The 27,584-nt window shown below is 40.7% G+C and overlaps 1 long non-coding RNA gene across 1 annotated transcript in view; it reads right to left on the minus strand.

The window, feature by feature from the left end:
* The window catches only part of LOC140712313 (uncharacterized), a 36,580-nt gene that overhangs the window by 8,918 nt on the left and 78 nt on the right, over positions 1-27,584 (minus strand). The window lies entirely within an intron of this gene.

The following is a 27,584-nucleotide window of genomic DNA, read 5'->3' on the forward strand; positions in this document are numbered from 1 at the left end:
GACTCAATAATCAAATTATTGTACCGTTGACTTTCTTCTTGAAACTTCATTTCCAAAATCCTCACTCTGATTTATTTTAATTTGATCTTTTATCAAGGACTATCTTTTTCTGGCGACCCTTGCCTCCCTGGTATTGATGCTTTCATTTAATCCCTTCGCCTTCACTGATCTGATTCCTTTCCCCTATCACTTTTTCCTGGGACAACAAGTGCCTATGACAGACAACATCATCTAAGTAAACAGCTGCTACAAAATGTTAGTGGCAATCACTACTGCTAATGAAAGTAAACTACGAGAATATTTGTATCATCAGTCTAACTGTCAGAGACGTTTGAACAAGAGCAACTCTTGTTTGAATAGGGGCTGGATAAAATAAGGCTGAGACCTACTGGGCTACATCCCCAGAGGGTTAAACATCCTAAGTCACAGGATAAGATAGGAGGTCGGCACAAGATACAGGTCATGAAGACCTTCTGATAAAACAGGTTGCAGTAAAGAAGCTGGCCAAAACCCACCAAAAGCAAGATGGCGATGAGAGTGACCTCTGTTCTCCTCACTGCTACACTCCCACTAGCACCATGACAGTTTACAAATGCCATGGCAACATCAAGAAGTTACCCTATATGACCTAAAAAGGGAGGCATAAATAATCCACTCCTCATTTAACATATAATAAAGAAATAACCATAAAAATGGTCAACCTGGGCCGGACACAGTGGGTCACACCTGTAATCCCAGCACGTTGGGAGGCTGAGGAGGGTGGACCACCTGAGGTCAGCAGTTTCAGACCAGCCTGGCCAACACAGTGAAACCTCATCTCTACTAAAAATACAAAAATTAGCCAGGCATGGTGGTAGATGCCTGTAATCCCAGCTACTCAGGAGGCTGAGGCAGGAGAATCACTCGAACTCAGGAGGTGGAGGTTGCAGGGAGCCGAGATCACACCACTGAACTCCAGCCTGGTGACGGAGCGACACTCTGTCTCAAAAAAAAAAAAAAAAAAAAAAAAAGGGCAACCTGCAGCACTCAAGCTGCTCTGCGTACGGAGTACCCATTCTTTTATTCCTTTACTTTCTTCATAAACTTACTTTCACTTTATGGACTTGCCTGAAATTCTTTCTCGCATGAGATCCAATAACCCTCTCCTGGGGTCTGGACTGACACCTTTTTCCGGTGACACAACTATAACACTCCTTGAACACTTTCAGTTTAAAGTATCTTTCCCACATGTTCTTAGGATCAGAAACATACATTATTGTAAAGGAGAATTAAGTGACATAATGAACAGTGTTGGTGTCATTACCCACAGGAGCTAAGATTGCAGACTGTTAGGTAAAGAATGGGGAAGGCAGCCAGGCACGGTGGCTCACTCCTATAATCCCAACACTTTGGGAGGCCAAAGCGGATGGATCATTTGAGGTCAGGAATTCAAGACCAGCCTGGCCAACATGGCGAAACCCCATCTCTACTAAAAATACAAAACATTAGCCTAACGTGGTGGCGGGTGCCTGTAATCTCAGCTATTCAGGAGACTGAGACAGCAGAATCGCTTGTACCCAGGAGGCAGAGGTCGCAGTGAGCTGAGATGGCGCCACTGCACTCTAGCCTGGGCAACAGAGCAAGACTCCATCTTCGAAAAAAAAAAAGAAGAAGAAGAACGGGGAAGGCTACACAGTGTGTGTCCTGGAGCGTGGACCCTCATTATTGAGTAGGTCCAGAATTAACTCAGTTCAAAGAGCAATGACAGAACAGAAAAAATCCCTTGGCAAAAAGTGAAACACAGCAAAAAAAATTAAGAAACTGTATTTGCAGCTTCAGAGGGTGCTAAGATTTGAATATTTGTCACCTCCAAAAACTCATGTTAAAATTTAATCTCCAATTGTCAGTTTTATCAGGTTGGGCTTTTATCATGATTAAGCCATGAGGGGTCTGCTCTCATGAATGGACTTGTCCATTCATGGATTAATGGGCATCGTGGGAGTAGGACTAGTGGCTTTACAGGAAGAAGAGAGACAAGAACCAGCACTCTCAACCCCTCACCATGTGATGCTATGCACCACCTTGAGACTCTGCACAGAGTCCCCACAAGCAGAAAGCCCTCACCAGATGTAGCCCCTTCACCTTGGACTTCTCAGGCTCCATAATTGTAAGAAATAAATTTCTTTAGTTTGTAATTTACCCAGTCTCAGGTATTCTGTTATAAGCAACAGAAAATGGGCTAAAACAGAGGAGTAAGTTCTCCATTTTGGGGTACTTTATACCTCAGACTGTGTTGCTGTATACACCGCAAATACTTCATCCCACAAGTACTTGTTGAATACCTACTACGTACCACACCATCTGATGGGTACTGAAAATAACACAGAAACATATGCAGTTCTTGCCATGTGGACAGGTAGACATTCAAATAAATCTATGATCATAAACTGTGATAAAGGCTATGGAGGAAAGTTAAAGAGTTTGATGAACAGTTTGAAATGACAGTAATTTAGATTAAGAAGCCAGGGAAAGCATCTTTGGAGAAAATATTGAAGCCCAAAATAAATAGGAACAGGCCAGCAAAGTGACAGGAAGTGAGAATGGCGGAGAGCACTGAACACAGATGAACACAGAATTAGACGATCTGGGCTCCCGCAGAGGGGAGCAAGGCTCCTGTATTCTGCAGCATCTTGGCTCGCTGGGCTGCAGCAACCCAAGAGGGCTATAAAAGATCCTTTTCTAGGCCGGGCACAGTGGCTCACACCTGTAATCCCAGCACTTTGGGAGGCCAAGGCTGGTGGATTACCTGAGGTCAGGAGTTCGAGACCAGCCTGGCCAACACAGGGAAACCTCGTCTCTACTAAAAATAAAAAATAAAAAAAATTAGCTGGGCATGGTGGCGCATGCCTGTAGTCACAGGTACTCCGGAGGCTGAGGCAGGAGAATCGCTTGAACCTGAGAGAGGGAGGTTGCAGTGAGCCACGATCGCACCACTGCTCTCCAGTCTGGACGACAGAGCAAGACTCTATCTCAAAAAAAAAAAAAAAAAAAATTAGCTGGGCATGGTGGCATGCGCCTGTAGGCCTAGCTACTCAGGAGGCTGAGGCAGGAGAAACGCTTGTACCCAGGAGATGGAGGTTGCAGTGAGCCGAGAGCACGCCGCTGCACTCCAGCCTGGGCAACAGAGTGAGACTCCGTCTCAAAAGGAAAAAAGATCCAGGGTTGACCTTCTCAACCCAGGTCACCAGACCTTCAGAGGTAGGTTGTTCTCTGCCTTTAGAGCCAAGATAGGAGGGAAGAAGCTACAGACAGTTTGAATTCTGACTGTGAGGTTGTCACTAAGTCAATTCTTGAACTCTCAGGTAGAATTAATCGTTAGATATTCTGACTTCCCATAATGTTTTGACTACATTTTTCTGTCTCACTGCTGCTATATTATAATTACATCTTTACACATTTTTCCCCATTTTAGCTTTTGAGGTTATAGAGCACAGAAATATGTTACTTCTATTTATACCCCTGGAGTCTAGCACACTGCCTGGAAAAGAGTAACTGCTCTATAGATGTAAAATAAATAAATGCATGAAAAAACACATTAATTCATCAATCAGTTGTTAGTCTCTATAGAATTTTTTTATAATTTGAGTTGATATAGGTTTACATACATTATGTATTTTTATGTGAAAGTGTCTAAAGATAACAGTTTAATAAGAAATAGCTTTTATTGAATGTTTCTCAAAATCTTAATGAAAGAAAAGAAAATGGAAAAATATGCTGACCCAACAATTGGGTATGCTACTGGTTATTTTCTTTTTTTTTTTTTTTTTTTTTTTTTTTTTTTTGAGATGGAGTCTCGCTCTGTCGCCCTGGCGGGAGTGCAGTGGCCGGATCTCGGCTCACTGCAAGCTCCGCCTCCCGGGTTCACGCCATTCTCCTGCCTCAGCCTCCCAAGTAGCTGGGACTACAGGCGCCCGCCACTTCGCCCGGCTATTTTTTTGTATTTTTTAGTAGAGACGGGGTTTCACCGTGTTAGCCAGGATGGTCTTGATCTCCTGACCTCGTGATCCGCCCGTCTCGGCCTCCCAAAGTGCTGGGAGGTTATTTTCTTAAAGAAATGTCAGTGCAGACCGGGCACGGTGGCTCATGCCTGTAATCCCAGCACTTTCGGAGGCCAAGGCAGGTGGATCACTTGAGGCCAGGAGTTTGAGACCAGCCTGGCCAACATGGTGAAACCCCGTCTCCACTAAAAATACAAAAATTAGCCGGGCGTGATGGTGTACGCTTGTAATTCCAGCTACTCAGGAGGCTGAGGCAGTGGGAGGTGGAGGTTGCAGTGAGCTGAGATTGTGCCACTGCACTCCAGTCTGGGCGACAGAGCTAGACTGTGTCTCAAGAAAAAAAAGAAAAGAAAAGAAATGTCAGTGGATTATGAAGGTAAGTCAACTGAAGTTACAGAGCCCTCCACATCACCACCTGACTCCAAAAATAAGTGCATCCAGCTGCAAAAAAGCAAGTCAGCACTGAGTTCTTCTGTGCACTCATTGAAAATCTGATGATTTTGACAAGGAAAAGACTTATATTCCAAACTAATAGCCTATGAATGCAATTATTCACAAAACGTCCTATTTGGAATCATTACATTTTGCACAACAATGCCAGCCACCCACAGTTGCTGAGACACACCACCGACAATGGCTGGATATCAAGTGTAATAGGACCAGACGCAGGAAACAAATTAAAATGTGTGTCTTTGTCGAATGATACTGTTTCAAGGAGTGTAAGTGACATGGCAATTAATGTCTGTGAACAGCTGGTTTTAAAGATTAAAGAAAGTGATTATTTTGCCCAGGCAATGGACAGATACACCTAAATGTGCTGAGATGCTGGCATTTTAAGTCACTTTTCTGTGAAATACTATGGATAAAAGCATGCTGTTTAGAAAAATTTAGTCCAGTATTACAACAGAAGACCATTTTGAAATATTTCAAGAGACAACCGAAAATTTCCATATGCCAACTGGGAATTGTGTATTGCTGTTTATATGGTTCGGAGACTAACTACAGACTTCTCAAAGCAGGAAATTATTTGATTACAAAGAATGATTCAGATCCTTTTTTTTTTTCTTTTTTTTTTTTCTTTTTTTTTTTTGAGATAGTCTTGCTCTGTCACCCAGGCTGGAGTGCAGTGATGTGATCTCGGTTCACTGCAGCCTCCACCTCCCAGGTTCAAGCAGTTATCATACCTCAGCCTCCTGAGTAGCTGGAACTACAGGTACATGCCACCACACATGGCTAATTTTTGTATTTTTAGTAGAGACAGGGTTTTGCCATGTTGGCCAGGCTGGTCTCGAACTCCTGGCCTCAAGTCATCCACCCGCGTCGGCCTCCCAAAGTGCTGGGATTACAGGCATGAGCCACCACACTCGGCAGATTCAGATTCCTATTGGTTTTTAAAAGGGAGAGAGAGAGACAGAGAGAAAACATGTTTCCCCATAGCGGGAGGACTATCATCAGTTTTAACAGGAGCAACCCTCAAAATGGCTATGTAATAAAGAAGTGCCAAGGCCATGAGTATAAAGAATATCCAAGTCCAATTATCAGTATCTCTTTAAACCAAAATGTCTCCACAAGCAAACTGGCATAGTAAGCATAGTGATCAAACCCACATAGTATAGTCACAACATCCCAAGGGACACATCCTGTGAACTTCCATATCTTAAGAACATTCTAGAACAGTAGCACAGACTAGCAATTGATTGTGGGGGTTTTGGGGTGTTTTTTTTTTTTTTTTTTTTTTTTAAGACGGAGCTTTGTTCTTGTCTCCCAGGCTGGAGTAGAATGGCGCGATCTTGGCTCACTGCAACTTCTGCCTCCAGGGTTCAAGCCACTCTCCTGCCTCAGCCTCCCGAGTAGCTGGGATTACAGCCACCCACCACCACGCCTGGCTGATTTTTCGTATTTCTTAGTAGAGATGGGGTTTCACCATGTTGGCAGACTGGTCTCAAACTCCTGACCTCAGGTGATTCACCCGCTTCGGACTGTGTTTTAAAGGATAGTTTTCACAAAGCAGTCATACTCCTGTCACTTAAGAGGTTTATTCCTTGGAAAATGAGGTAAATTCATTCACATACCAAATATGTATTAAGGTCTTTCTTTTGCAACTCAGATGCCTCCAAATGACAGTTTCACAATGATCTTGACTTCACACTCCAGGAAATGTACAAACTAGAGAGTTGCTTCCACACAGCCAATGCTCATATTATGCTTTCATACACACAAACGTTTGTAGAAGATTTTTAAAGAGACGATTATACACTTTAAACTTTCCCGAATTTCATTCCTTATTTGGAAAAATGTGACAAATACATTGCCCTGAGGCCAGTCAAGACCTAATTTCAGACAGCATGCATGACCTTAACCCTCTTTCTTGCCAAGGCAGGCCCTTTTTTAATTGTTTAAAATGAGTAACCTTTGCTTCTCCTCTTCATAGAGATATTTTTATCTTAGGTCTCTCAGGGGCCCAACAGTAAGCCCACAAGCTGTCTTCACCACAGAAGACCTAGGAGACTATAGGACTCCTAGTCCTGTTATGGGAATAAGTTGTCTGCTATTCGCACTGTTATCCCAGATTTCTTAAGACATACTTGCCAATTAGGCCTCATCCATGACCTTGTTTCATAAGAAATAGCTAAAAAAATGCAAGTAAGTACATGAAGTGAATCAGTTAGAAATGATATCTTTGAGACAATAAGTCTTGACCTGGATCATGAAGAAGGTGTCAGGGCAATACCTCAAACAAAGGTGGGAATAAGCACCTCTTTGTTGTAAGCCTTGCCTGAAAAGAAGAGGCCATGACAGAGGAATGGCATGCATAGGTAGAGAGGCAATAAGCTGGTCGGTCTCCCTTCTTGTAAAGCAAAGGAACTAGGATTTGATCAGGCAGGTAAATTCTTCAGAAGAAGAATAGCAGACTAACAAATATCTGAGAAAATTTAATCTATTAACAAAAAAGATGCAAGAAAATGAAGTGAAAGGAAACCGAGCTACAGTATTATCTCGATAATTTGAACACACAGTGATGAAAACTGGAAAGGTCTACAGTTTTGCAAACAATGAGAGAGAACCCCATCTAAGTGATACTGTCCATAGTGAATCAGCAGACTCTGGAAACTGACCAGATAGAAGCCTAATATACATATGCAACAAACCTGCACGTTGCGCACATGTAACCTAGAACTTAAAGTATAATAAAAATAAAAATAAAGAAGCCTGAAGCAGGGACTAGCACCAAAATAACTCGAAAATGTTGACCCAGGAGCATACTGTAGAATTTAATACGAAAGGAGGTTGAACCAGATAACCTGTAAAGTCCAGTTCAACTCCTACTGTTATGATTCTAAAAAAGACAAAGACCTCACGTATTTAAAAAAAACAAGGAAGTCCTCAAACTTTCTTAATTCTGAAAGTATTTACTGAGCACAAACTATGTACCAGGAACTGTCCAAAGCCCCCAAAATACAATGGTACACAAGAAAGGTCTTTGTCTTATGCAGAAATATATTCTAAAGGGGGTGCACATAAAAAAATTCACTGAAGGGCTTAAACAGAGATTGATCCAATCCAATTTATGTTGTAAGATTACTTTTCTGCTGGGTAGGGATCAAAGGCTAAAGAGGGAAGATTTTTTGAAGGCAGTTAGAAGGATACGGGGGGGTCATACTGAAAATGTAAAGAAGTAAAACTTAAAAGATATTTACAGATAGAGTTTCTAATTGGACTGGATATAGTCAATGAGAATAATGATGGAATCTTGAATAATTGCTATGTTTCTGGCTGAAGTAATCAGGGGTATGTGATACCTTTTGCTGTGATGTGGAAAATTAGGGGGAAGTAGGAAGAATGGAAGTTTAGGGGGAAAACAAACCTCCTAAGGAAAACATTATTGTTGAAGAAGGTATTATTGACTGACAATGTAAGTAAGAAAATGCGTGTCAATTCATCCATCAATGGACATTCCAGTTGTTTCCTATATATCTTAACTATTGTGAATAATGCTGCAATCAATATGGGGGTACAAGTGTCTCTTCAAGATCCTGATTTTAATTATTTTGTAGAAATACCCAGAAGTGGGATTGCTGAATCATATTGTAATTCTATTTTTAATTTTGTTATATACCTTGACTGGGATATTATTCAGTCGTTAACTAAAGGAAAATCTGTGAAATGCAACAACGTGGATGAACCTTAAGGATCCTATGCTAAGTAAAATAAACAAGTCACAGAAGGACAAATACTGAATTATTCCATTTATATGACATATCTAAAGTAGTCAAGTTCACAGAAGCACAGAGCAGAATGGTGGATGCCAGGGTCTGCAGGGAGGGGAAAATGGGGAGATGTTGTTCAATGGATGTAAAGTTTCAGTTTTGCAAGATGAATAAGTTCTAGAGATCTGCTGCACAAAGATTGTGCTTGTAGTTAACAATACTGTGTTGTACATTTAAAATTTTGTTTTAAAAAAGAAAAAAATGCTGCTGGGCACAGTGGCTCATGCCTGCAATCCCAACACTTTGGAAGGTTGAGATGGTAAGATCGCCTTAGTTCAGGAGTTCAAGGCCAGCCTGGGCAACATAGGAAGACCGCGTTTTTAATAAAAATAAGAAATAAAAATTAGCACAGCATGATGGACCATGCCTGTAGTCCCAGCTGCTCAGGGGAGGCTGAGGTAGAAGCCCAGGAGATAGAGGCTGCAGTGAGTTGTGATCACGCCATTGCACTCCAGCCTGAGTGACAGAGCGAAACCTTTCTCAGATTTTAAAAAAAGAAAGAAAAATAAAAAGAAATGCTGCATTATTGATGATCTTGATAGTCCAGAGACCGATACCCTGTGAAAAAGATAGAATTTTGACATGTAATTCGGAGGGATCAAATATAAATGTGGAGTCATTTTAGGAATATTTTAACCGATTTATTGAATTTATATTTTACTTCTTTTGAATGGAAATTAAAGTTCTAAAAAATAAAAGTCTATTTCCAAGTTTTTTTTTTTTAATAAAAAGAAAAGGTGTATCAAGTGTCAGGTATTTGAGCCATGCCAAACGAGTTTCCACCTGTAGAGGACTCATCCCTCTATAGTGAGTATCAACATTTAGGGTTTGATCTGTTGGCTTTTTGAGTATCCAAGAGCAAGTATTTGGGGTTTCAGTTGGCAGGGTGAAAGTAAAGCTTGCAGATTGCAGCTGAGTAGATCTTTCATATGTAAGTCAGAAAAAAATTACAAAATATTTATGCATCATCAAGTAGCTTATTAGCACTGTCACACCACATATTGATGACAGTGAAGAGTCTAGGCAGGGATATTCTTTACTATCTTAGTGCCACAGGCAAGACTCAAAGGCAAACAGAAATATTTTGGGGGAAAAATTAAGTGACTTCCCGGTAATATGTGAGTCTTAACGACAAAGTCAATATCTTCCCCATAAGCTCATGTAATAGAAAATCTTTATTTACAATATTGGTCTCTGTTATCATTGCTTTAATTGTTATCTAAAAGTTACCATTTCCACTTTAATCTTTACTTAGAAACATCCAGTGCTGAAATATACTTATAGTTGCCAGAAGCAGCTAATCAATGTTGTAAAGATTCTTCTGACATAGAAAATCAGAACTTAACACATAAATGGACTTTCTGTCTTGTCCAATCAATAGGTCAACTGGTTCTGGCCCAAGTATTCAATATATATTTAACCTTAAAATAATAGACTCTTTTAACCTAGTTCCATGAATCTCTCTAAGTTAGTGGGCTATGTCTATTAGTTATTTTGAAAAAATGGACAGAATAATTCAAAGTAAAAAGGAAGGAAATCATTTTCATACAGCATCTTAAACACATCTCTGGTTCATTTCTTCTCTAAGTCTTACAGCTCTCAAATCTTTCCTCTCTTCTTACCCATTGCCACTCTTGGTATCTCATCCTTCAGCAGTCTTCAAACTCTGTAATACTATTTAATTAATCCATCCAACATACATTAATTGAGCAGCTACTTATGTGACAGACATTATTCTAGGTACTTCAGAACCAAGCAGATAAAACTTTCTGCCCTCGAGTTTACATTCTACTGAGGGGAGATGGGCAAACAAGAAACCTAGTAAGTAAATAAATTAAATAGTATCTTAGAAAGTGATAAGTGCTATGAAAAAAAACAAAAAACAAAAAGACAAAGTAAAGGAAGATAAGGAGGATCCGTACGGTAGTGTGAGAGGTTAGATCGTTGGACCAGGGAGTCCTCATGGAGAGGGAGAGATCTGAGCAGACTCGGAGGAGGAGGAGTTGACGAAGCAGATAGCTGTGGGAAGAGCATTCCAGGCAGGGGAAATAGCCAGAGCAAATGCCCAAAGCCAGGAACGTGCCTGGCTTTTTCCAGGAACAGCAAGGAAGCCCTCGTTGGCTATTGTGGCCAAGTGAGAGGTAGAGCTGCAGTAACAAAGTCAGTTTCTTTTCTGTTTCCCACACCAGGACTCAAGTCACAACTGTAGGTATTATCATAGACTCCTCCTTCCTCCACCATCCATTCTATCATTAAATCATGTTGGTTTTGCCTCATCCATATCTTTCTAATATCTTTTCTGGCTTATCTTATCTGGGTGATAGGAATGCCTGTAAATTTGAATTTTTTAGACATTGTTATTGCTTACTCTTTCTTTGTAAAAGTGTATATTATATTTATAAAAATAGTAAAATAATTTTATAATAAAAATGTTAATAATAAGCTCTTTCATTAGGGGAAAGCCCTGCCCTACTTATTTATTGACATGGGGAAATATATGACATTGTTTAGTGTAAAAGCAATCTATCATTTTATACCACGTCTGTCTTTAGAGAAGAGAGACTACGAGATACACAATAACATTTTAGAGATGATTTTCTCTGGACACTGTGATAACAGGTGACTTTCCATTTGCATTTTTCTACACTGTTACATGTCTTATGCATTGAATATATGTTATTTCTATAATTTTTTTTGAGATGGAGTTTTGCTCTTTCACCCAGACTGGAGTGAAATGGCTTGATCTCCGCTCACTGCAACCTCCACCTCCCGGGTTCAAACAATCCTCCTGCCTCAGCCTCCCAAGTAGCTGCAATTATAGGCACCCGCCACCAAGCCCAGCTAATCTTTGTATTTTTAGTAGGGGTGGAGTTTCTCCATGTTGGCCAGGCTGGTCTCAAACCCCCGACCTCAGGTTATCCACCCACCTCAGCCTCCCAACCTGCTGGAATTACAGGCGTGAACCACCACACCCGGCCTGTTTCTATAATTTTTAAAAACAGCAATGTTGTTTTTTATATGTTTTACATATTTTAGTAAAACTAATACTAAAAACCTGAGTAGTATCATATATTTGCATTGAAGCTACCTTTGTTAATGCTAATTAAATATTCTACCCCATTCCTCCTTCTCAATATGCACTACAACCCTACTGACTGATTGGCCACATCTAGAAATCCAAGAAAAGAAGACATTCGTGCAATTGTTTCTTGTTTATGCAGCCCTAAGATAAGTGAAAATGACTGAAAAAAATGACATTGGAGAGACTACATAGGAAGAATCTGCCATTCTTCTAAATGGCAATATGGTTAAGGGCTGGAACTATCAACATAAACTTGGGAATACTCATTACATTTTTGTTCAGATTCCCAGCACCAATAATATTGTCTATTTGTCTCAGCTGTTTAATACCGTTTAATTTCTATTTCTCTGACCTGAAAACCTGTCTTCCCTCATATTGAGAAGAGCTCATTATCATTTCCATCTCTCCCCTGGGAACTGCATTCATTTGCTCACATCCTAATCATAAAGGGTTAAACTATGGACCTCACCTTACCTTGTTCCTAGAAATCCTGTCCAGAAACGCTCTCCTCAATGAGCCCTCGGTGTCTTTATTTTATATCTAAGCCATCTTCCCAGTCAATGAGCCTCCCTAAAAGATTAATGTAGTTTGAACTTTTATAGAGGAATATCATTTGTGCACTGTCATATTTAGCACAAATGGTGCTTCAGTCACAGTTCAGTAATACTCCAGCATATTATTTCCAAGGCATTTGAGAGTTTAAAGAATTATTGAAGGGCACGCTGTACTCATTTGGTAATAAGGCAGAGAGCACTGCTTTCTACATATGATTTCAGCAAATGGAATCTCTGCTAATTTCATTGCACGTAGCAAAATAGTTGTGATAATAACCAAAGTAAAATATCCCACTGGAGGGAATAGATGAGATACATTTTTTATAAGACCTCCAAGAAGTATTGAGGAGGAAGTTCTAGAATTTGAGGGCAAGATGTTGAGAAATCATCTTCTTTCACTGAATACGTACCCTTGACACTGTGGTTTGTCAGCCCTGGGTGTGAAGTCACCGCCATTACTTGGCCATTATTTGGCTGCAGAGTCCACTGAGCTACACACGCGCCATGCAGAGGGATGGGGGCAGCACAGGCATTAAAGAGAAATAAAGCAGTTAATATCATTTAGAGAAAAAAATGTAGCTACACCAAAGCCCAGGTATTTGGTGAGAAAATTCCCTATTGTAGCTTTGTAAAGAGCATACATGAGATAAGTTTGGGTATTTTTTTAACATTTAAATTGATAGATACGTTTTAGAGGAAGGAAAGGTCTTGCTCACTGTCAGGTGTCACCAAATAGTAGTGTACAGGTTTCTGGATGTGTGTGAATCAGAAAGAAAGAGAGACACCTGCTGTCATGAAAGGACCTTTTCATATAGATCCTGTTCCAGCTCTGTCTCAGGTGTTGGCCTTATTTCTTTACCAAATTATACATTCTAAGCAATTATAGCATTTACATTAATATATCCTAGTTGTGAGAATCCCGAGAGCAGAAGTGGAACTCCCTTTTCTAGGTAAAGGAAGGCATAATTTTGCCATGTGGGGAACAAGCATATTTGAAATCCATTACAATTTCTTCTGCTTATTAAAAGTTACTCTCCGGTATTAGAATCAGCTTGCTGAGACATTTGGAGAATACTCAGTTTGTATTAGTTTGAAAATATCCAACCCTTAATTTAGAGAGCAAACAGCTGCCTGCGCTCCTCTCTCCTCCCACTGCTTCTCAACAGTGTTGAGCCCTTCTACTCCGCTGCTCTGTCTTTGCTTCCGACCAGAGGAATGTCTCCCTTTTAAGTGGACGCTTCTGGGATATTCTGTGGGCAGCCTCTTCATGTCTCTTACTAAGGTAATGTGAAATTATTTCTGCAACATTTTGGTATCACCCACCACTTAAAAAAAGTGGTCAAAAGTACAGGTAGCACATGAAGCTCTTTAGATTTTAAACCAGATATAAACCCAATAAAAACCTTACGAAGTATACAAATACCCAGAATGACTCATCTGACTACTGCTGAAGTGACAATATGCCAAAATCCTTAAAAGGATAAAAAGATGCTTTTACAGATTTTTTTTAAAATACGGAAAATTTATTGTATAGTATTTAGTGTCTTGTACATAAGACTATACATATATATCTTTTTTTTTTTTTTTTAGAGAGAGAGAATCTTGCTCTATTGCCCACGCTGGAGTGCAATGGCGCGATCTCAGCTCCCTGCCACCTCCGCCTCCTGAGTTCAAGAGATTCTCCTGCCTCAGCCTCCCGAGTAACTGGGATTATAGGCATGCACTGCCACAGCCAGCTAATTTTTGTATTTTTAATAGAGACAGGGTGTCACCATGTTGGTCAGGCTGGTCTTGAATTCCTGACCTTGTGATCTGCCCACTTTGATCTCCCAAAGTGCTGGGATTACAGGCGTTTGAGCCACCGCGCCCGGCCAAGACTACAATTCTTTTTTTCAGGTACCTTACTCCTCTCCAGGTATCCTACATTGACGTCAACAACCAACATATTCTATTTCCCTGCATAAGTCATTGTTCAGGGATGACCATGGGCCTTTACAAGAGCCAGTAAACATGAAATTCAGAATATTGGTTCAGATGTATTCTTTTCCTCATTAAAATAAATTATAAAAACACACAGCACTAAGAGTTACTGGACATTATCTTGCAAGCACTAAAGAGAATCAGACTTGGGATAAAGCTGATACCTTAAAGGGCAAAGTAGAGAGAAGAAAAACAATGGCCCCCATTGATAACATTATTGAGCCTTGACACCACATTCTGAAGCCCAACTAAGCTTTCTTTTACAACAACATAAACTAATGGGCCCCTTATAATAATAAGGCAATTTAAGATAGGTTTTCAGTTTTTTGGGTTTTTTGTTTTTTTGGTTTTTGGGGGGTTTTCCTTGAGAAGGAGTCTGGCTCTGTCGCCCAGGCTGGAGTAGTGCAGTGGTGCAGTCTCAACTCTCTGCAACTTCTACCTCCCAGGTTCAAGTGATTCTCCTGCCTCAGTCTCATGAGTAGCTGGGACTGCAGGCACCCACCACTAAGCCTGCCTAATTTTTGTATTTTTGGTAGAGACGGGGTCTTACCATGTTGGTCAGGCTGGTCTCAAACTCCTGACCTCAGGTGATCCTCCCACCTCAGCCTCCCAAAGTGCTGGGAGGACAAATATGAGCCACCATGCCTGGCCGGTTTTCAGTTATTTATAACAACAAAAAGTTCTAACTGATAAAGATCTAACAGATCCAGAAAAAAAATATTAAAACTCTAATCAAGAAGCACATTGTCAAAGACTAAATAAAGCATTTTTTGGCTTATAATTTTATATAGTACTCATCACCAGGCCACCCAGGCTCTGTGACAAATGAGCAAGCGTGATAATTTAGAACTAAACACCATACCATTTCTCAGGTTCTGCCTGCAAAAGACCTTTTTTAATTTTTTATTTTCTTCTTTTTTTTTTAAATCTCTGAACAAAACTGGAATCAGGATTAGATGCAATTCTCTCTTTCATTCAGGGCCCAGATGGCAGACTGCACGAACTTAATTTCTGGTCTCTTGGTAGAAATTTGAGGACTGTCAGCTCTTAAGATTTTAAGTAATTCAGTTAAGTGACTATAAGCTCTGAGGTTTGAGAACTGTGTTGTCTTCAGTTTTGTGGTTGTTGTTTTGTTTTGTTTTTAATCATTGTAACATATCTCAATATTCATAGGCCATCCTTGGAGAAAATTGGCAGGACTCTCCCCTGTGTCTGACAACACGGATTTGTGTACAAGCCAAAGATCCCCACGGATCTGAATTGGAGCAGCTGGAGCTTCTAAGGACTGGTGTGATAGAGCTCAGTGAACATTTGGGGAACTGCACCATGAGATGCTTCCTTGAGAGAGGCTTGAGAATAGAAGAATGATGACATAGCAGAAGCAGACCAGAGGCCAGAGGAATGTAGGTTGTCCACAGTACTTTGGAGAGGCTTTTAAAGCTCACAGATTCGATGCACCATAGGGTTGTGTGTGGGGCAGCAGGCAAGATGCTAAAACGGTCACCAAGATTTCCTGCCTCCTCCCCCCACCTCTGTACACACGCTGCAGGATCCCCAGTACTGTTAATGTGATGAATGTTTCCCCCATGATTCCATTATGCAATATGGTACAGGTGACTGTAAGAAAGAAGGATTATCGAGATGTACATGACCCAATGACCTGAAAGCCTTAAAAGCTGGGAGTTTTCTCTAGCTAGTGGCAGAAGAAAAGATTAGAGACTAGGAGCATCAGAGGGATTTGCTTCACCATTGCAGGTCTGCAAATGGAGGGGCTGCGTGGCAGGGAATGTGAGCAGGATCTGGTTGCTGAGAGCAGCCCCAGCTGACAAGCAGCAAGGAGATGGAAATCCTAGCCCTGCAACTGCAACCAAGGGAATTCTGCTAACAACAAGCATAAACTGAAAAGTTGATTTTTCTTTAGAGCCTTCAGACACCCTGATTTTGGCCTTGAGTTCATCCTGAACAGAGAACTCCACCTTGCCATGCTAGACTTTGACTTACAGAACTGTGGGCTAATAAGTGGGTGCTGCTTTAAGCCTCTAAATTTGTGGTAAGTTGTTCCACAGCAATAGATAATGAATGCATTTCTCAAATCAAAACAGTAAACAGAGGAAACTATTTTGGCAGGAACAGTGAAGAATGAATGCAAGGAGACAGAGCCACATGTAGAAAACCTACTGAAATCATCCAGGGTTTCCATGCATAATAAGAACCAGTGGCAATCAGTAACATAGTTCAGACCTGCACATTTTGATACTAATCATATTACTGAGTTGGAGAGGAAAGGTTATCAACACAGAAGATGTATAAAAATCACACGGAAAGGGATATCGTCTTCATAACTTCCAAAGCTCAGCCCTTAGGCAGTATTGGTGGCAACACCCGGAATGAATAACTGATTTATAATTGTATTTGTAACTCAGCCAAGTGAGTATAAATTTGTTGGCTACACATATATATATGTGTGTATATATGTGTGTGTATATATATGTGTGTATATATGGGGGGGTGTGTGTGTATATATATATGTGTGTGTGTTTTTGATAGATATTTACTAATGATGGGACAAATACGTAAGAAGAATCTTGAGACTTCCCGCCAGATTCCTAGCTCAGCAAATGATCCCATGCATGTGGGTTAAGAAATCAGAGGTGCTGGGAATAAACTAATTTTTATGTGTCTTGGTTTTCACATTAGCCCCTATATCAATTGTTTTCTGGTTTTGTTTTTATTTCTATTGAGTGATCTTGAACTATTTTCACCAACTAGAGATTGATAGATTAAATGACAGACAAATAGACAGACAGAGGCAGCTTTGTTGTTTACTAAAGAGTTGTACCTGATTATGTACAGCTTTCTACATGTGAATCTTCAAGCCCTATTTTCAAGAATAATGTGAAGCTATCATTCACAAAAAGTTTTTTTAATAGGCATCATTTTTTAAAGCAGTTATATACTCACAGCAAAATTGGGTGGAAAGTGCAGAGATTTTCTGTATATCCCTGCCCCAACCCATGCACAGCCTCCCCCACTATCAACATCCTCCACCAGAATGGTACATTTGTTAGAACTGATGAACCTACACTGCCACATCATTATCAACCAAGGTCTATAGTTTAGACCAGGTGTTGTGCATTCTATGAGTTTGGACAAATGTATAATGACATATATCCACCGCTGTGGTATCATAAAGAACAGCTTCACTGCCCTAAATATCCTCCGTGCTCCACCTGCTGCTCCCCCAGGCCCCTAGCACCCACAACTTTTTTGTACTGTCTCCATAGTTTCACCTTTTCAAGAATTTCATCTAATTGGAATCACACAACTCCTTTTACTTGGTAGTATGCATGTCAGTTCCCTCCATGTCTTTTCATGGTTTCATAATTCATTTCCTTTTAGCACTGAATAATATTCCATTGACTGGGTGTATATCTTGGTTGTTGCCAAGTTTTGACAATTATGAATAAAGGTTTAATAAACATCTGTGTGGAGGTTTTTGTGTGGACCTAAGTTTTCAGCTCCTTTAGGAAATACCAAGGAGTGCAATTGCTGAATCATATGGTAAGAGTGTGTTTCGTCTTGGAAGAAACTGTCAACTTGCCTTCCAAAGTTGGGGTACCATGTTGCATTCCCACCAGCAATGAATGAGAGTTCCTGTTGCTTCACATCCTCACCAGCATTTGGTGTTGTCAGTGTTCTGGATTTTGGCCATTCTGATAGGTATGAAGTGATATCTTATTGTTATTTTAGTTTGCATTTCCCTAAGGAGATGTAATGTGGAGCATCAATTCATATGTTTGTTTGCCTTCTTTGGTGAGATGTGTGTTCAGATCTGTTGCCCATTTTTTAATTGGGCTGTTTAATCAGGTTGTTTAATTGGGTTGTTAGGTTTTTAAGAGCTCTTTTTATATTTTGGATTGCAATCCTTCATCACACAGGTCTTTTGCAAATATTTTCTCCCAGTTTGTGGCTTATCTTTTCATTCTTTTGACACTGTCTACTGTCTTTTGCAGAGCAGATATTCTTTTTTTTTTTTTTTTCTTTTTGGGGATAGGGCTTCGCTCTGTCACCCAGGCTGGAGTGCAGTGATGCAATCATGGCTCAATGCAGCCTAGACCTCTGGGGCTCAAGCAATCCTCCCACCTCAGCCTCCCAAGTAGCTGGTACTACAGGCATGTGCCACCACACCTGGCTATTTTTTTATTACTATTTGTAGAGACAGGGTCCGTGATGTTTCCCAGACTAGTCTCAAACTCCTGGGCTAAAGTGATCATCTTTCCTCAGCCTCCCAAAGTATTGGGATTACAGATATGAGCCACTGCGCCCAGCCAAAATTATTCATTTTAATGAAGTCCAGCTCATCAATTCTTTCTTTCATGGATCATGCCTTTGGTGTTGTATCTAAAAAGTTTTCATCGAACCCAAGGTCATCAAGATTTTTCTGCTGTTATCTTCTGTTTTACAGTTTTGTATTGTGCATTTAGGTCTATGATACATTTTGAGTTAATTTTCATGAAGAGGTTAAGGTCTGTGTCTAGGTTCATTTTTTGGTATGTGAATGTCCAGTTGTTTCGGCACCATTTGTTGAAACACAAAACACTTTTCCTTTCACTGCCAACCCAAAGAAGACAAAAGTGGGGTGCCCTAGTGGTGGGGAGGACGCATCTGTGGACACAGTCTCAGATTTGTCATATATGAGTCAAGACTTTAGACAAGTTTACTCACATTGATTCCCCCCCTGTACATTTTGCAGAGGGATTAAATGATACACTGCACATAAAACACACAGTATTCCATGGAACAACAGATGTGGAATTGATAGGTATTTTATTCAGAGAAGCCATTTAACCTCTCTGCCTCTTTTTTTTTTTTTTTTTTAATCTTTAAAATGGTAGTGGTAATATGAGGAGTGGCCATCAATGGAAATAGAGAAAGCATGCAGGGTGTGTGGTCAGCAGTGAGCACTGCGTGAGCAGCAGACCTCCCACCTGGGACCAATATAGGAATTACTACCTGATAGAAGTTGTGTGATTCTGTGATTCTTAAAACTTACACTTTTTTTTTTTTTTTTTAAGATGGCCTGCTCTGTCGCCCAGACTGGAGTGCAGTAGTGTGATGTCAGCTCACTACAACCTCCGTCTCCCAGGTTCAAGTGATTCTCTTGCCTCAGCCTCTATGTAGTTGCGATTACAGGCACACACCACCATGCGCGGCTAATTTTTTTGTGCTTTTAGCAGAGACAGGGTTTCACCATGTTGGCCAGGCTGGTCTCGAACTCCTGACCTCAGGTGAGCTGCCCACCTCGGCCTCTCAAAGTGCTGGGATTACAGGCGTGAGCCAACGCACGCGGCCAAAACTTACTTTTATTTATGTATGTATGTATGTATGTATGTATTTATTTATTTATTTATTTGTTTGTAATATTAAGGGTCTTTAGGTACTGCTCATTCGAGTCAGTGTCCCATTTTTCACTATCTTGGTTAGAAAAATACTGTGACCTTTGTTTATTTGTGTGTGAACTGATGAATCACAAGTGAGTTTAAGATCATTGCAGTTCCCCACTCATGGACTGGTACCTCCTGATACACACATCGAAGACTTTGATGTCCAGTCAACACTGAGAAAAACTGCTGTGGAAAGTTCACATGGATTCTGAAGACACCATCCATTCCGGATTTTGACACGTGGTTTGACATAATAATTTCTACTCCACAATAAGCCAAATCCTATTCCTTCCTCCCTGAAGCCATAGGCACTTACTAGGCCATAGGTGGCCAGAAGGTACGAGGCCTCTCTAACCACAGAAAATCTCCATCAAGTCTCCTATGAGATCTGACTTGGGAGCTGAACAGGTCCAGTAGTCTAGCACAAGGCAAGACACTCATTTGACACTCAGTGTAAGTTTTTTGAATAAATGGCATTTTCAAACTTTGTGGGTTAGTTATAGATAACTCTATTTTATATATTATTGAAATTCTGACAGTGACTACATTCGAATTAGTAAGATAATCTCTGTGCTTCTTTCTCACTTCATCCTTTTGTACTATTAGAAGTAGTATTATCTAGAACCTGACCAAAATAATACCTCTAACTGGACTGGTGCTTAACAACTCCTCTCAGGGGTCTTTGAAACTTACTAAAATGAGTGACCCAATTGTATTCGTGTTCTACTGCTGTGATAGCAGGTTACCAAAAACTACATGGCGTAAAACAACCAAATGTATCATCTTACAGCTCTGGAGGTCACAAGTTTAAAATCAAGGTGTCAGCAGGGCTATGCTCCCTCTGGAGGCATCAGAGTACAATGTATTTCCTTTTCCTTGCAGGACCTCCATTCCCTGACCATGCTCCCCTTCTCACATCACTTCAACCTCTTGCTTCCATTGTCATATCTCCTCCTAAGTCCTCCTGCCTCGCTCTTATAAAGACCCTTGCAATGACATTGGCTCATCTGGATAATCCAGGATAATCTCATCTTAACACTCTTGACCATATCTGCAAAGTACCCTTTACTATATAAGATGACATATTCCTGGGTCTCAAGCATCAGGACATGAACATCTTTGGGTGGTCACTATAACAGCCTACTACACCAGTGATTTCTCAATTCATCTAAAATATGTATTGACAGATTGACTATCTCAAATGTGCAAGGCACACTTGGGCACTGTCAGGATCATAAGGATAAGACCAAGTTCCCATCTTAAAGAATTTATTACATAATAAAGCAAAATAAGATACATTCATAAATGACTCTCAGTTTAAAGATCCATATAGGCAAGCACAAAGGACAGAACAATACGGCTCTCAGAGCCAAATACAGGAAATTAAGTAGGACACTAAATTCAGAAAGTGCCAAAAGTTAAGGTTGTCATGGCAACATGAACTCAGCAACACAGCAAAACCTGTTCATCAAAAGTATACACTTAACAGCTTTTCACAATTATGATCTGCTGAAAGAGCAGCTTTCATTCAATGATCCAGAAACCCTTACAACTATGGATTAGCTCTTGTTCTGTGGCTATAAGAAAAGAAATGGTTTCACTAACCAAACTCAATATCACAAATATTTAGATGTCATCGACTATGTGTGAGATGTGTAAGACAAGAAGCTGAGGTCTGAGGCCATGCAAAGATAGAGAAGATATCATTCTTGATCCCAAGAACTTTTCATCTAGGGCTACGGGCATGCAAATGACGGTAGGGAAAGTACATTGCTAAGGAAAGTCAAAGGGGTGAGAGGGCTCAGATGGCTGGTAGTGAAGAAAATTCTCCTGGATTGGGTGGCATTTGAAATGGGCTTCCAATGATGAATGGTATATTTGCAAGGAAGTGGTGTGGTGGGAACAGCCAAATAAAAGATCCAAAGCTGGAAAGAGCAAGGCATGTAGGGAAACAGTAGCAGTCTGACTGAAATAAAGACTACAGGAAAGAGTCAAGTTGCTTGAAAAGTGAGATTCCTACTTGTCTTACAAAGCCAGGGCCTGGAATGATATATAGTAATGTACTTAGTAGACAGCAGGGTTTTTCATAAAGACATTACCAAATTTAAAAGATCAAAGGCCTCTTTCCTCTATCTACTTTCCCTGATTCCCTACGGTAAAAATTTACTTTCAGAAAACCTCATATCTGATTTTCTCAAGCCTCTTATGTCCATGCTGTTTTGTGGCCTATGTTGTTCCCCCGAAATGCAAGGCAAAAGTTATATCCATTTTCTAATAAGGAGACTGAAAATCAGAGGTAAATTTCTCAAGTTTACACATGGAAGGCAGTGGTGACGCAGCTTGTCTGTGTGACTACAAAGCCCAAGCCATTTTTTTTTTTTTTTTTACTTTGTTGATCTTATCACACTGTGCTGCAATTACTTGTTTGAATGTCTCTCTCTCCCAAGTTAAACTGTGAGGACCTTTTGGACAAGTTCATATGTTGCTCAATTTTGTATTCTTAGAATCTAATTCAACAAATGACACAGAGTCGGACCCATGTAAGTTTTGTCAAATAAGGAATTATGGATTTTAGGCAACCAGTTACTGATGGCAAAGAGTTCTTTTCTTTGGGAAAATGTAGCAGTAATGTCAGCTGTATGACCTGTTATAGCAAACACTTGGTTTTATTCATCACTTGGCTATTTATAAAAATACAAAAATAGATATGAACTTCATGGATGTCTCTTCTCTCATGTTAATTCACACTTGCATCTTTCCCTTTGTCTGTTCTGCCCAAAACTTGTTCCCAGCAATACTGAAAAAAATAAAATAATTGCCAATCCTGCTGGTATCCTTGGAGGACAAAAGTCTAGCTTCCTTGCCAATTGGGTTGCTATGGCCCATGGTCCAGAGATCCCACATCAAACTTCTCTGTAACTTGTGACACCACAAGGCACCATCGGCCTCTCAGCATCCTGTTTGAGCTGGTGCCCAGTAAAACTTTGGCCTGGATCGCAGCTTCCCTCAGCCTTTCTGTCCTCTCCCGGAAGTTTTTTATCATCTAAGAGCACTGGAATGACAATTTCCTTTTTCTAATTAGGATAAGAGAAAATCATTTGCTCTTTGGCTATTACTTCGCCTGACCCCACTAAACTCCCAATCTCCTTTATCCTGAATTTTCATCCCATGGGTTTATGTACTCTGCCTAGTGCTGTTTCTATAAGAACTGTTATATTAAGCATTTCTCAAGAGACACATTACCTACTCTTCATGCGTGGCCCTTCCCTGGTTCTAGTTTCCAAGTATTGGAAAGACTGCCAGCATCTCTTCAAAGCTACAAAGTAGAAACCTTGGAATAGTATTGAATTCATCTCCTAGCCCATACTCAGAATGCTAAATTAGTTGCCAAGTTCTGCCAATGTTTTCTGTAACAAATTTTTCATAACTACCCCTTCCCTTCTATCCCTCGCTCACTACAGCTTTGTTGAGTTTCTTATATTTTCCCAACACTCTTTGCCTTTAGACTAGCCTTATTACTGCTGAGAAGGTATTTTCTCCATGTTCTGCTATAAATTGGGGGCTATTTCACTCTTTAAACCATAATGGAGTCGCACAGGCCTTTTCATCACATCAAAAGTCTTTACCATGTGCTTCATCAAGACGCTACAAATTACTGAATTCTTAGCCTCCTCCCAAAACTTTCCCTCCCTTGACAGGATTATCTCTTTAATGATCCTACCCTACTCTGCTCTTTTAAGTTTTTATCTTCTGCTTCTCCATTCACTTAAATTGTTTTAGAAATTCTCTCCTTCCTTGGAGTCTTGCTAGGTAGATCCTGTACTATCAGGAAAAATTGATTTGGAAGGTTAGCATCACCTTCAAAACACAGGAACAATCTCTATTTCCACTGCTACCCCCTGGGACAGGCCACCGTCACCTCTTTCTAGGGCTGCAACAATCAATTCTTTAGGTCTCCCTGCCTGCCCCTCTGTCTGTCCTCAATACAGCAGCTTCAATAACCTTTTAAAAATCAAATCAGGCTGGGCGCGGTGGCTCACGCCTGTAATCCCAGCACTTTGGGAGGCCGAGCCGGGCGGATCACGAGGTTAGGAGATCGAGACCATCCTGGCTAACACGGTGAAACCCCGTCTCTACTAAAAAAATACAAAAATTAGCCGGGCGCAGTGGCGGGCGCCTGTAGTCCCAGCTATACGGGAGGCTGAGGCAGGAGAATGGCTTGAACCTGGGAGGCGGAGCTTGCAGTGAGTGGAGATCGCACCACTGCACTCCAGCCTGGGCGACAGAGCGAGACTCCGTCTCAAAAAAAAAAAAAAATCAAATCAAATCACTTTACTCCTCTACTTAAAATCCAAAATGGTTCCCCCAAGTGACTCATAGTAAAGGCAAAGTCCAGCCTACACATGCCCATGTAGTCTAGCCCTCTTCCCTCTCTGAGCTGGCATCATACTCTCTCCTGCAATCCACTCCCGCCACAAAGGCCAGACCTCATACTTGCCAGGCATTTGCCATCCGTCCTGCTTAGGGCACTGCTTTCCCTTCCATCCACTCCTTCAGGTCATTGTTCAAATGCCATCCTACTCATCCACGAGTAAGGCCTACCCTGACGTCCCACCTAACAGTGCAATTCATCCCCTTTCCATGCTTTGTTTTTCTCCTTGGCACTGATCACCACCTCATATACTAAGAATGGTTAATTCGCTTACTGTCCCTACGTACTAAAATTTGAGTGCCCTGAGGGCAAGAAGTTTTATCTCTTTTGCTCATAAAACAGTGACAAGAACAATACCTGGCACACAGCAATTTCTCAATGCAAACTTGTTGAATGAATGAACTCAAAATATTAATTTACTACAAGTTTTCTATTTGGCCATTGTTACTATTCAAACTTCATAGAGATACAGAACGTATAAAACACAGCCTTTGCAGTGCAGAGGGCACATTCAATGCTTTAATTTTCCAATGTTTCACTCATAAGCAGCAAAACCATACTGCTTTTTTTTTTTTTCTGTAGTCACCAACAATGAATTTGCTGCCTTCATAACCTAAAGGGAGCCTCTCAAACACCAGATCCACATCTAGGAGTCCAGTCTACAAAACTAGACACAGTTCAAAATGGAGCAAGAAGAGGCAGACATTATTGTAAAAGAATAATGAGGGCCAGGTTTGATGGCTCACACCTGTAATCCCAGCACGTTGGGAGGCTGAAGCAGGCGGATCATGAGGTCAAGAGTTCAAGATCAGCCTGGCCAAAATCGTGAAACCCCGTCTCTACCAAAAATACAAAAATTAGCCGGGCATGGTGGCACTTGCCTGCAGTCCCAGCTACTCAGGAGGCTGAGGCAGGAGAATCCCTTGAACCTGGGAGACGGACGTTGCAGTGAGCAGAGATCAAGCCACTGCACTCCAGCTTGAGCAATAGAGTGAGAGGTCGTCTCAAAAAAAATAAAAAATAGAAATAATGAGAAAATGGCTGCCTTATATGGTAAGAAAAAGTTGTGTCTAATGGTCTTGTTTACAAATCCTAGGACCTTACAAATGGAAGAGTCCGGATCTTTTTCAAGATCCTCGTTACCCAGGATCTTTTTAAATATCACCTAGTTGATAAAGGTTGAGATCACCCATTGCTGCAATCCCAGAGACACCCTCCAGGCCCCAAAAAAGACCAGATACTCAGTTTATAGAACCACTGGGATACAAAATTCGATTAAAAAATACTCATGGGACTTGAAAAGGAGTTCTGAATGTGAAATATTACACCTGTTGTCTTATATTTGAATTTCCATTATTTGTATAAAATGTTTTCCTTCCTTTTCATGAAATAAATAAGAGCCTGAATCCCTTGGCTGAGAAATCCTGTCATAAAACAATACTTTGCCAGCGTTCGCCCCTCCGTGTGAAGTGGCAGAGATGATGAGATGATCTCCGTAGCTCGGCGGGCCTGCGGGTGAGGGGGCCGCCATAAGGCGACCATTCAGGAAAACGCTGGAGCAAACAGATGGGGCCTCCGCTGTGCCCCGAAGGCAAACAGCCCCGGCTCTGCCGGACCCGGGTGGAGCGCATTCCAGAGTCCTCAGTGCCTCCTTGACAATGCCCTGCCCCTGGCTTCCCATACTTCAGACCTTCCCCTCCTTGATCTCTGGCACCGTGGAGGAATCGAAGAGAAGGAGGGTCCCGAGGGACAGCGCATTTCAATCCTGCCTGGCTGTGTAGATAAAAGCCAACACCTGCTGGCGAGGCGAGGTGCGCCTGGAGCCGGTACTATCGGGGCCTCACAGGTGTGAAGACCGCAGCGGGGGGCCGAGCACGGGGGAAGCCGTGGCCACGGAGTGCGTGGTGCAAGCTGAGAGCCGGGCGCGCGCTGCCGCGGTTCACACACAGGCTTCATCCCAGTGCTCTCAAAAAGAAGAGAGCTTCACCAGTGTGTTCCCACGTGTAATGTACCAGCTCTGCCCATGTGGGTGTCATCACAGGATTTGTATTACTAATTTCAACTGTGGTGTTCCAGTTCTGAAAATGCTATTTGGTCAAAAGTTTAGATTTTAAATACTCACAGAGAAGCACACAATATTGCTCCGTGCAGCATTGTAATTATAAAAACAAAAAACATGGAAAACAATATCCATCAATAGAGTTAGTTTAAAACATTATGTCAGGAACATGTAATGAAATCATCTGTGGCTTATAAAAACCGAACATGGAAAGATGTCCATGATAGAGTAAATCTGAAACCTAAGTTGCAACGTAGTATCAGAGCTGTATGATCTCATTTGTTAAAATATGTAAATGTGTTCATCTTTCCTTAGAGAAATATCTGCAAGAATATTCACAAACTACCTCAAGGGATTGTGGGACTCTTCATTTTCTATTTCATATATTCCTGTATTATTTAAAAGTTTGCAACAAGCATGTCCTATTTATATAAACAAAAAGCACATTCAAGCATGCATATGTGTGTTGTGTGTGTGTGTACTTGTGTGTGTGCTTATGTGTGTGCACGCGTGTGTGTGTAATTAAGTTTCCAAGCTTCAGGCATAATGAAATCCAAAGTAATAAATGATACAGAGTAATGATAATTAATTTGTTATTAATTATATCTATAGAACAGACTTATATTGTGCCTTTTATCACTTCATAAGAAATACATGACACTAAAATTAGAAAATTGAGGTCATTTATAGGAAAACAATTTCTTTTCTTCTGAATAAAAAGCACCTGCAACGATCTATTGTTAACTCCAATTACTCCCTCTAACAAATAGGTGAAAACGTAGCTGATAATATAACTGCAGTCTCTATGGAAATATCCTTTTTCCCCCACACACTCCCTCTCTTCTTACCCCACTCACCACCCACTCCCCCACCTAAACTCAGGCTCCAATACCTGAAAACCATCTCTTTCACTTTCTTGTTTGTTCCTAAAGGATGGTGGCATCAGGTTGTAAATCACCACAAAGAACACTCTTAGTGATGTCCCAAAATTTATTGTTCCCAGCTTTGCTAAGATTACTTATGAGAATGCTCACTGTGAAAGAAAAACATAGCTCGGCAAGTACATTTCCAGGCATTTAGACCTGGTTCTTGCTGCAAAATGTAAAGAGCAAGGAAAACAACTTTAAGACCAATAAAAAATAAAATAAAATAAAACCCTCATTACGTCTCTCATAAAAGACATGAGAAATGACTTAAAAATTCTAACTGGCTACTCTATGTTTAGAAAGGACCAAATTACAAAGGTTAGTCTATTTTTTGTTAAAGTGCACTTGTAACAACCTCTCCATAGATGATACATTTAAATGAACATTTCTCTGCTGCCATCTCGTGGATTATTTAGGTAATGTGGTCAAAGGCAAAGGCAAATCTAAAGTCCTTCCCACTAAAATTTTACTGCATGTGAAAAGTCATATTGATTACTTAGTCATTTATTTGACAGAACAAAACATAACTTAATGTATATAGCATGCTACATATAACGTAGTAATCCTCATCCTAAGAACAAGGTTTAAGATCCTTTCCCTTTTAAATGTTGTTAACCTTGATAGAGAAAACAACAAAATGCTTTTTGCCGTTGCATAAGCAATAATTACTACAAAAGACATTATATCTCTATTCAATAATCACTAAAAGTAACGAGATCACACCAGTGCACTCCAGCCCAGGCAACAAGAGTGAAACTCCGTCTCAAAAAACAAAAAGGCAGGGAGTGGAAAGCAGGGCATT

Source organism: Chlorocebus sabaeus, chromosome 8, assembly GCF_047675955.1.
Source record: "Chlorocebus sabaeus isolate Y175 chromosome 8, mChlSab1.0.hap1, whole genome shotgun sequence".
NCBI lineage: Eukaryota > Metazoa > Chordata > Mammalia > Primates > Cercopithecidae > Chlorocebus > Chlorocebus sabaeus.